This window comes from Varroa jacobsoni, unplaced genomic scaffold, assembly GCF_002532875.2.
Source record: "Varroa jacobsoni isolate VJ856 unplaced genomic scaffold, vjacob_1.0 contig01150, whole genome shotgun sequence".
NCBI classification, from domain to species: domain Eukaryota; kingdom Metazoa; phylum Arthropoda; class Arachnida; order Mesostigmata; family Varroidae; genus Varroa; species Varroa jacobsoni.
This window is the reverse complement of record NW_019214590.1, coordinates 86,849-96,897: the sequence shown is the minus strand read 5'-3', so window position 1 is coordinate 96,897 and position 10,049 is coordinate 86,849. Positions and strand designations below refer to the sequence as shown.

Below are 10,049 nucleotides of genomic sequence, written 5' to 3'. Positions count from 1 at the left end.
ACTTAGGAAATGGTAGACATTATACTTGAAAAAAAAACTAGATCCCCTGTAGTCAAAAAATGGTTTAGGTTCCGCCGTCGACATATATTGAACAATACATGTGAGTGAGAATAAAAAGGTTATATGTAAAAAAAACCTGTCTTCTACCTACGTCTGTCTAATTATCCTTAAAAAAAAAAAAATAAATAAATAAAAAAAAAAGATAAATCTTAAAAAACTGAAAAAAAACACCGGGAACCTATATTTTTAATTGGTGCAAAATTTCTGGCGCAGGTGTTGCGTAAGTTAAACAAGAACGACACAAATGTGGAATATCAGAAAACTAGCTGTACAGCTTACAATTGCAACAAGATATCTGTACCTGATACTGGTACTTGAGGACTAACTACGATGACACTATCGTACCACTGAGATGAATTTGATCAAAAATATTCTCTTAATTTTCAGGAGTCGTGTACAGCTTCTAGAATTTCCAAAGGAGCGTGTTTACTTTGAGATGGTACGGAGTACTTACTTGTGAAAGAACTTTGAATAAACCTTTGCATTTGGGATTTCACACGAAAGGGGTTTTCGAATTAGAGCCATACGTCCATAACACAGTTATATCTACTTCATTTAGCCTTGTTTTTAATATCTAATACGATTGTATCATTCAAGTAAAACTACATACAAAATAGTGTATTCTGCTTAAAAGAATCCTTGTGATAATCTTACTAATTTAAGCTAGCTTACTAAAAAGCGGGTTGCGGACACGCGGAGACACAGGAGGATCTAGTTTATGAATCCGTTTTTTAGGTTTAAATATTTCTTTATTGTTAAACAAGAATTAGCTCGTGTTATTTTTTTTTTCTATTAGGTCCATAAAAAATATGGAAATAATTCACTCGGTATAGATGCCATACTCGCAGCCTGTGTTACTAAATATTATCTTGAAAAGTGCATTTATCTAGAGCGTCATCTGTGTACGAGCTGAGTTGACTAGCGACTGACCAAAGTAGCTGATAGGAAAAATCTACTTGATTTTATGCGAGTACGTTTCACATAACCGAATTATACGAAATGTTCAATACGATTCACATTAGCGCATGTTGTAGCTAGAAAAAAAGGGGTCACGCGATAAATTGAACAGCTTGATTTGCCGCTGTGAACGATAAGTTTCAGTTTGGAACAGAGCCACCAGGCTGATCTATTTGGCATACAATTAAAGTGACGTTTGTACTTAGAACTTTGCTTGTACGTCTCTAATCCGTAAAAGTTCTATTCAAAATACTAAGGTCTGCTAGCTTGATTACCACGCCAGTCGCGAGAGGATAATCTTAACAATTGAGAACAATATGTATTATTAATAGTCAGCTGCATATAATATGAGTTTAATTTGGCGAGTTTGATAAGCTGTTACGTAGTTAGACCATTGATTCAATTTTGTCAGAAACAGAATTTGTACAGAAGCCAATCAATTCTATAATCTGCCTTAGTTTTTCTATATCTTATTAGTTTTTTATAAAAAAAAAAAAAGAAAAAGTTTAAAGAAATGGAAACCTTCTAAATGGAAAGTTTCAGCACTTTCCATTCACGTCCTAATAATAGCAGTATTCAAAATAAGGAATGTTTACGCACCGTAATGTTTCTTAGCAAGTGATAATGTAAACACTTTGTCAACAGGAAGAATTGGTATATATGTGTATATACACATATATAATATTGGAATCGCATACATTGAGAAAACACAGTGTGAAAGGAAATCTATGGCCAAATACTAACAATGAAAATGAGCAATATTATTGCAAGGGTAAAGCGAGGTCGCCATTTCTCAGTGACCATCGAACGTATCGACTCCTATAAATAGCACTAAGCATAATTGTTCAAGTGAACCATCTCCTTATAACTGGCATGATGAAGGATATACATCATTCATCCGTCAAGCATTATTTTCTATGTCTTCAAAAACCTCCTTGGTGGGTAAACATACGGCTCCGCAAGCTCTTAGTTGGCTACCGGTATATTCTCAACTGATATGACAGAAGTATGGCTTAATATAAATTGTCCGTACCGATTTATTTGTCCAAATGCCTCTTAACTGTTAAATGTATCTAACGATAGGAACGGTGATATTAAAAGTTTTTCCTTATTGAAATGACTAGATTGGATTGGAACTAAGTATTTTTACATTACGGACACCTTTTAAACGTAAGTAGACTTTTGGATAGGCTGTAAGCGTTTAGACTTGCCTGATAAGTAAACAGTCGACTTGATAAACAATGACTTTGTCGGCGAATGCAAAACGTAATTATCATTTTTACCTTTAAATGTAAATACGAGGCCCTAGAGGGCCGCAAAAATCAAGCGAAAAGCAAACTACCTTCCGTAAGTCAAACGGTGCCTACTGTGAATAATATCATTTCTTACCATAATATAACAAGATCCAAGGTGGAACTTTATCTCGAATCGGTGCTCGGTCAAACCGAGCTGAGTGCGTATCAGTTGGCGGTCTCAGTCTGAATCTACGTAAAAAATTGCCTTTTACCGATAGAAGTCTATTAGATATTTTGTTAATAAATCGGTGCTCGTAATGTAAACTAGTATGACCGTCTATACCGGCATAACTATAACAGAACGAGTCTGAATTAAACAACTCTCGTAGAGAGTCGTAAAGAATAGGTAATAGTCTGCTCGGCAAAAGCGGTAGTCGATCATTGGCCGAATGCGAACAGATCGAGAAAAAATGTTTGATCTATAATAATGATAGCAATAATAATAAAGGTGAATTCTGGCGAAAGCTAGTTTACCCATGACGTCGCAAAAGTTGTCTCGAGTAAATTCAGGGAATACGTGGAAATATTTTGTTGCATTTCTTTCAATATTTGTGCATTCCATGATGCGACTGTAGGTGACGCGACGGACTAACAGGCCACAATTAATGACAACTATTTTTCTACAGCGGTCCAAGTCCATCTGTTCCTAAATCTCTAAAGGAACTAAACAACTAGAAATAAATGAAAATACGACAAATGAGCTAGATAAATTGATATAACAATTACTATAAACAATAAATTCGAGCGCTACTGAATTTACGTCCTTAGTCGTAAAAGCACTTCAGCTAGCTTCACTATTTGTCGCTGCGTGGCCCTATCGCTCCTGTCCGTCCGTCCGTCCGTCTGTCCTTATTGAAGCGTCTCGACATAACTTACAACCGCCATATTTCATGATAGTGCTTTTTACTGCACGGTGATCTCATACCATGAAGCCAATGTTCAGAGTCGATCCTGTTACCCAAGTATGGAGTGAGCGAATACGTGAACGTCTGTATTGTTACCATTCGCTATCATTTACAATACAAACAACATGCACCTTTCGCAACCCGCTTTCTCATGGCTGGGGGAGCCAAAATAATCTAGATGCTTAGCTCACATAGGCAGCATATCGCACATCGATAGTACCGACAACATATATATGTATAGAACGCTTTTTGGGGAATACGATGCGATAAATAATTACCCCCCACGGGTATGTTCGCTGGGTGACATTTTCTGCAGACAGTAAGATCTGCGAGGACGAATTTTAGCGGGTGCCAACATCAATTTCCGTTGTTGAATTCGCAAAAAAATATGGACGGCTATTACTAACAGATGAGTACTGATAACTGCTAGCTCAATGTAGTATTCTGCAACGTGCTTTGCTCCGAATGATTTTCTCTATTAGATCACGTTGAAGTACGCATCGAAAGCCCACCTCGACCGAGCTGGCCAGATAAGTCGAAAGAGTGAGTTTGACAAATGAGACAATCGAACGTCTCCTGCTCCTGCAGCCATCGCCGTCAGCCATACGACCGGCGTAAACTACCCTACACAGACACATATGCGTTCTAGATGTACTGGTTTTCTCTATTCTTACAATATCTATCGCTGTTCTGTTATGTCACTCCCATAGCGACGGCAAAGCTCTGCAGGGTCGCTTCGACGTAGAGCACCTTATCGCGTTCACTTGTGGCTTTCAAGTATTGCCCGTTTGACCAATCGAGCCTCCAGGCTTGTCTCGCCTACGCGTAGTCCTGTTCGTATGCGAGCGCACGTGCGCGTCATCCGTCAGCCTCGTATAACAACAACTCTATGCGTTATCAACCACTAAACAGCGAAAGCGAGGTAATCGGCAGCTCAAGAGGGAAGCGGCTTTCGCCGCTACCGTAGCGGCAGATCATCATCGCTGTTCGTCGTTCTCGTTATAGCATCTATTGAGTCCAAATACCAGGTTTTGCTGCGGTTTCTATTACAGCTGCCGACGGGGCTCGGGGGGTTTGGCGATGGAGTTCCATCTGAAATAACACCGAACGCAAAATTAACTCCGCCGTAGATTGTCGAGTCGCAGACGTAGATGCAGTCACAGAGGCGACTATTAGTTAAAACTATAAAGGTTAGTAACACGGGGGTCGATGCTACAAGTAACCTTCGACTATCCATGGGGTCACAACAGACTAAGGATGTCGATCGGTTAGAGATCTAATAATAGATAAGGACTCGCGGTGACTTTTGCTCAGTCTTTCCGTTTGTTTAAAGAAGGCTGTCGGAGCAAGCCGAAAAAAAGGATAGCAATTAATAAGGCGCCTATGTGTGCTCCCAGCTAGAAGCTGGGTCGAACAAGTGGCTTGCAAAGGCAGTCGACGAGACTGAGCCCCTAACCGCCGACCCAATAGTGACGGTAGTTGAAACAAAGGCGTTAATTGCAGCTATATTGACGTATAGATCTAACTAGTGGTTACGTTTAAACGCCAGAGGACCACAACCATAGCTAATAATATTTGAGTATGATAGGAAATGTGAGCAGACATCAGGCTTAGAATAGAAAAGGAGAAGGAAAAACGTTGTGTGGTGTAAAAAAACTGTAGTAGAATATATTCGAAATAACACTTTCATCTCGCAGTGTATTGATTGGCAGCGACACAGATGAAACAGTCGTATGGCCTGCCACAGGCTCAGTTTTTTTGAGGGCGGATACCCCTGAGCACCCATACCCCTGCAACAAAGAATAATGCCTGCGAGTTCAATGAGTTTTTGAATATATTTTGAGTAGGTAGTGTATTGGCACTTATCCTGAATATATATACTATATAATTAATGAGATGATACTCGTTATTATAGATGATACTGTATGTCATGAATCAGCTCTGAAACGTAGGCAAGTATTTAAATATGTTTCAGTACCCCCATATAACCTTCATTCAGTTATCTGTGTTTTTAAATATACAAACTTTTAAATAATTTGGAAAATTCAAATGAGCGTCAGCTATAGATCGCAGCTGTAAATCCATATTTGCAACTCCAACGTCCTACCTACCTACCTACCTACCTACCCCATCAGAGCAGCGATGACTATTTAACTTGGTACCCAGTCATTAGGCGAATCAGCTGTTAGACACAATCTATTTCATAAATTTTATCAGCCCTTTTCATCACGAATCAATCAATCGTTATAAAGTATAAGGTTTGAATAATAATGCTCCTTTCATATATGACATGCTTTGTCTCTAATTTAAATTGTACTGGAGTAAACGGTCGAAATGAAAAAACGTAACGCTTTTTATGAACGTACTTCGGCGGAAGCCATGGATAGCGCTAGGGATTGCAGACGCGGGTCACCGGGGCCATGTTACGACGTAAAGGAAACGTATGCAAGTTTGCTAACATACGCAAATTTGACGTATTCGTATAGCTTATTCTGTATTCTTACCTATAAATATCTATAAATCAACGGCTGTTATAGTTAGGAGGTTAATTTTTGTTTGTTTTTTACACCAACCATATCGAACAAAGGGGAAGCTTATATATGATATGGATGTGTATGAAATTGTCGGTACTAGTGATGATGAAACGTTGTAAGTTGAAATATATATATATATCTGCACGTGTGTTGTTGCATAAACGTCTAACTCAATCAAAAGTATTATGTTTATACTTTGACAGTAACTGGGGGTCTGGACATTCTATTCAAGGTACGGCTTGCTACTTTCCAGTCAGCGCCTACAATTCGACTGGGGTTACTGTTCGTCTACTACGTAAAAAGTACGGATTCGTTTCCACATTAAACATGTATCACTCTAGTAAGCAATATAATTTATTAAGTCCATATAAATTTAGTAGCCAAATTTTACGACTTCCCTTAATTTTTCCGAACAATTCCTTATTTCTTCGAAAAGTCGTTTATAAGCTTTTTTTTCGCTCTTAGAAGCAAAAATGTTTGTTTAATTCTTCACCAAAAGGTAAACGGTTTTGTGTGAAACTGGCTCAGAAATTAACAAAGATAACGCAAACTCGAGTTTCGGATTTCCTTTCACGCTAAATCTCTTTCTTCCTTACATAGAGATTTTCTGAAGGACCTCTCTCCACGATGCGCAAGTTCTAGTCAAAATAAAGTTTCTTTCACGTAACTCACACTGCGTAAGTGTAAGTTTTAGTTCACTCGCCTGAAAGCAAGACTTAATGTCCTTCTTTTGTACCTTTGCGACTCGTCCCCGACGTCCTTCGAAATTGCACAAAAACTTCACTCTTCGACGAGTGATTGGTACGCCCCATACGTCCTTACATAAACGTACACATGTGTCGTTACATAATCTCGCTTACAGCAAACTACATGTGCGTTGCGGATGCTGCGGACGCCGCTTGGTTCTGTCGTTTACCGGCTGGAGACCATCGCCGTGAAACATGACAATGTAAGCATCTACTCATTGCTACAGCAAGCTGACAATATCGATAGTCCTGCGGGGTCGTCTGGAGGCTTAGTTGTGCCTGTGGCGATTCCAGCTAAAAGGTTTCGCCACTAGGACGACGGGTATATGTCGGGCCAGTGGCCTAATGCTATATCGTCCAGGCCGTTTCGACATCATCGTAATAACGACCCGCGGTTTCGTTGCATTTTGCTCCTGGTTACTTGTTAGTTAAAACATGGTAATGCCACCGCCCTTAGTATCATCTCCAGCAGAGGATATGGCAGTTACATTGGTGAAATTAAACGCTGGAGTCCTCGCAGTCATGGATGGCGGCAGCAATAACAGTAGCGCTACAGGTATACGATGAGCTGTAAACATTGTATTACTGTAATACAAAAGGCAGACGTCGAGCTCAACAGACGTTCTTACTGCCAACTATCATTCGGTTCAATATATGCCGGCGTCCCCGCGTTGTTAGGCTGATAATGTTCGATATAGGCGGCGGTGATGTCGAGTTTGATGCCGCTGACGATAACGAGGTGCCCTGGTTGGTGGGACGGCAGATTAGGCCATTTCGGCAGCCAATACATGCATTCAAACAAGTTGTACAAGATATTTCATTTATTTGTCGAAACAGTGAACAGACGAGCAATCAAACAGCCACGACAAAACGGAGGAACGGCCGGGAAGTGGATGTTTCTGCTGTTTTGCTTTAACTGTGACTGCCCGCGACGGAGTCTGGTCGATGTCGAAAGTCTGGGGTGATGCCCTCACGCACTATGAACTACAGAAAGTTCTGCGCCGTGCATCAATACCGCCTCCGCCTAATATCACCGTACAGCTGAACCTCGATACAAGACAGCTATTGGCGGCCGCTGGAACAGCGAAGTTAACACCAACGGACGTAGAGATTGATTGGGAGACAGAAGGCTAATGGTGCGAACAAAATAAAAAACACACACACATTACACATATATCAAAAAGCCCCAACATCCAAACTTCTGTCAGCAATGGAACTAATGAGACCAGTGGACCAATTCGCTGATTCGATACCGACGAGAGGTCCTCTAGGGCGTTAAGGCAGTGTACCGAAACGTGATCGTCGTCTATTCATTGCACTTATCCCGCTCATAAAGGTCCGCTTGTTATTATCTATTATTACTGTAGTAACACTAATCTTCATACTTGATTAAGGGGCTTATCCATACATATGATCTGAGAGTTCAGTCCGCTATTGAAATAACTCAAGAAACACCAAGTTACGGTGTCGAGACTTAAGCGTCTTTAAGCTTGACCACAGTAGCTACATTTTTCCTCTTAAATGTCTATGATCCAGTGTATCCGAAGGTGCCAAACAAACGTAAGCAAGCAAAAAGGACCAATTTAAAGACTATAAGCAACTCCTCATCTACTGTTTGATGCCCTCGTCGCCTGGCCTTAATGACACTTTTTAGAAGAAACGCCTTAATACAGAGAATTTGTGTCCATGGATGCATGTTAATCTCATGCTACTTTGAATAATCCCGGTCGTTTTAATAACGTAAAATATGTTACACAGTTGCTGACGGCTCATTCGTATGAGTTATGAGGGCACAGGGGGGGGGGACCAGCTTTCTATGACGAATTTCAGAAAAGCTTCAGCAAGTATGAGCAATAAAAACGCTCCTAAATTCCTCTAACTCCGATCAACCAAGGTACGATAAGTCTCAAAATAATACTAATATCAGAATTCGCATATCGTCTAAATGAAATTACAGCTACGGGTAGTCGGTAGGTTCAAAAAGTCGTAAAACCAGGGACTGAATAGCTCTCTGCCTTCGAACAGCACAAAAACGTATGACACAAGAGTTTGCCATACGAGGCAACTGTCGCATAGAAATGCCGTTCGCTTTGTGGCGTCGCAGAGATTTTTTGTGCTAGAAAAATAATATAACTTTTCTCCGAAGACTCCTAACAATAGCTACCTTACTTGACCTCTATAGGTGTATCGTCAGCCGAACAGATCGCTCTGGGGTTCATGAGGCGTCGTTCCAATAACTCTATATTTCCTTATATGTTTTACAAGTGGCACAGTTAGAATATTTGTTTTGAAAGTTTCGAACCGTTCTAATATGAAACCGGTTAAATTGAAAAGTCGGACTGCTCCTTGACTCTACTGTATAGACTACTATAAATGAATATTGTAAAGTTATGGAGTGTTTTACACGCTTGCAAGTAAGCTCTTTATTAGAAGCACACATCGTCAACACAGCTTAGACTTTGCTATACGTCGGTAAATGATTCGTCCGTTGAATGGACCTGCAGGCCACGTATTCTACGTCAACCAGATAGAGTAGAGAGGGTTTCCGCTGGAGCCACGCAATAGTGACAACTGATACATGATGCACCCAACTTCATTCCTGCCATGTTTAACTGCCGCTGCCGACAGCGGTATACCTTTAACGGTAGGGTGACAACGTTGGCCAACAGTTTTGAAAGCAATCACACGGAACGGAACGTCGCTAAGTCGGAGAGCCACTGCAACGACTAGTAGATGACAACGATGGACGCAGACAGCAGGGTGCGATACCGTTCTGCACAGGAGGCTGTCTAACTGGATGGCTGAGTTGGCACCGACAGGATTGTCAGATGTGCAGACTTTCAGACGGATTGCCGCCTGAACATAAATTGACGTCTGGCGCCACTCACGTAACGCTTGCCATTATCCATAGGTCTCTGTGACGCTTCAGACAGTAACACTCATTTAATTTCTATAGCAAACATGGCACAGTAGTTAGGTTTTAATGAGGTGGACCTTACGCTAGCGGCCACCAGATCCATTTCGACCTACTGCCTATCTTTGGAAAAAAGCGTACAAGACATGCAACGTATTAGGACAATTTGTTTATCTAGGGGAGGTTAATACCTGCTAACGTCGATTATTAAACAACAATGATACAATAGTAGGAGTCGCCGAAGCCTATGGATTCATTTTGTTTTAGATAGTTTACGTAAGGACATTGAGTTCAGACCTTTGTGCCAAAACACTGAGATATGTAGATGTTATGTAAAGGTGATCGATAAATGAATAGAGCAGCATGCGTAATGTACAGATTGCAGACTGAAGGCTTGGCTATCTGCAATCATTAAACGTTTTCGACCGAGGGAGCCGTTGTTCTGCAATTTAGGCTTACATTGGGAACAAAGCGTTCCCTGTTCCCTGCGGATCCATGCATATGTATAGATATACTGCTAATGCGATTTTAACGTCCACAGAGATACATTTTCTTGTATTGTTTTATTAGAAATTAAACAACATATCCATTTATAGGTAAAAGAACTTATTGGGATTGCGTGTTTTTCTGGATTACCT

General features: G+C 40.6%; 1 long non-coding RNA gene across 1 annotated transcript; it reads right to left on the bottom strand.

Annotated features, from left to right (window-relative positions):
- Positions 1 to 808: 808 nt before the first annotated feature.
- LOC111271865 (uncharacterized) lies at positions 809 to 8,829 on the bottom strand. Its single transcript, XR_002687182.2, has 2 exons — positions 8,662 to 8,829; positions 809 to 4,309 (listed from the first exon to the last, which is right to left on the bottom strand). It is a non-coding gene; the product is annotated as an uncharacterized LOC111271865 (long non-coding RNA).
- Between the last annotated feature and the right edge of the window lie 1,220 nt (positions 8,830 to 10,049).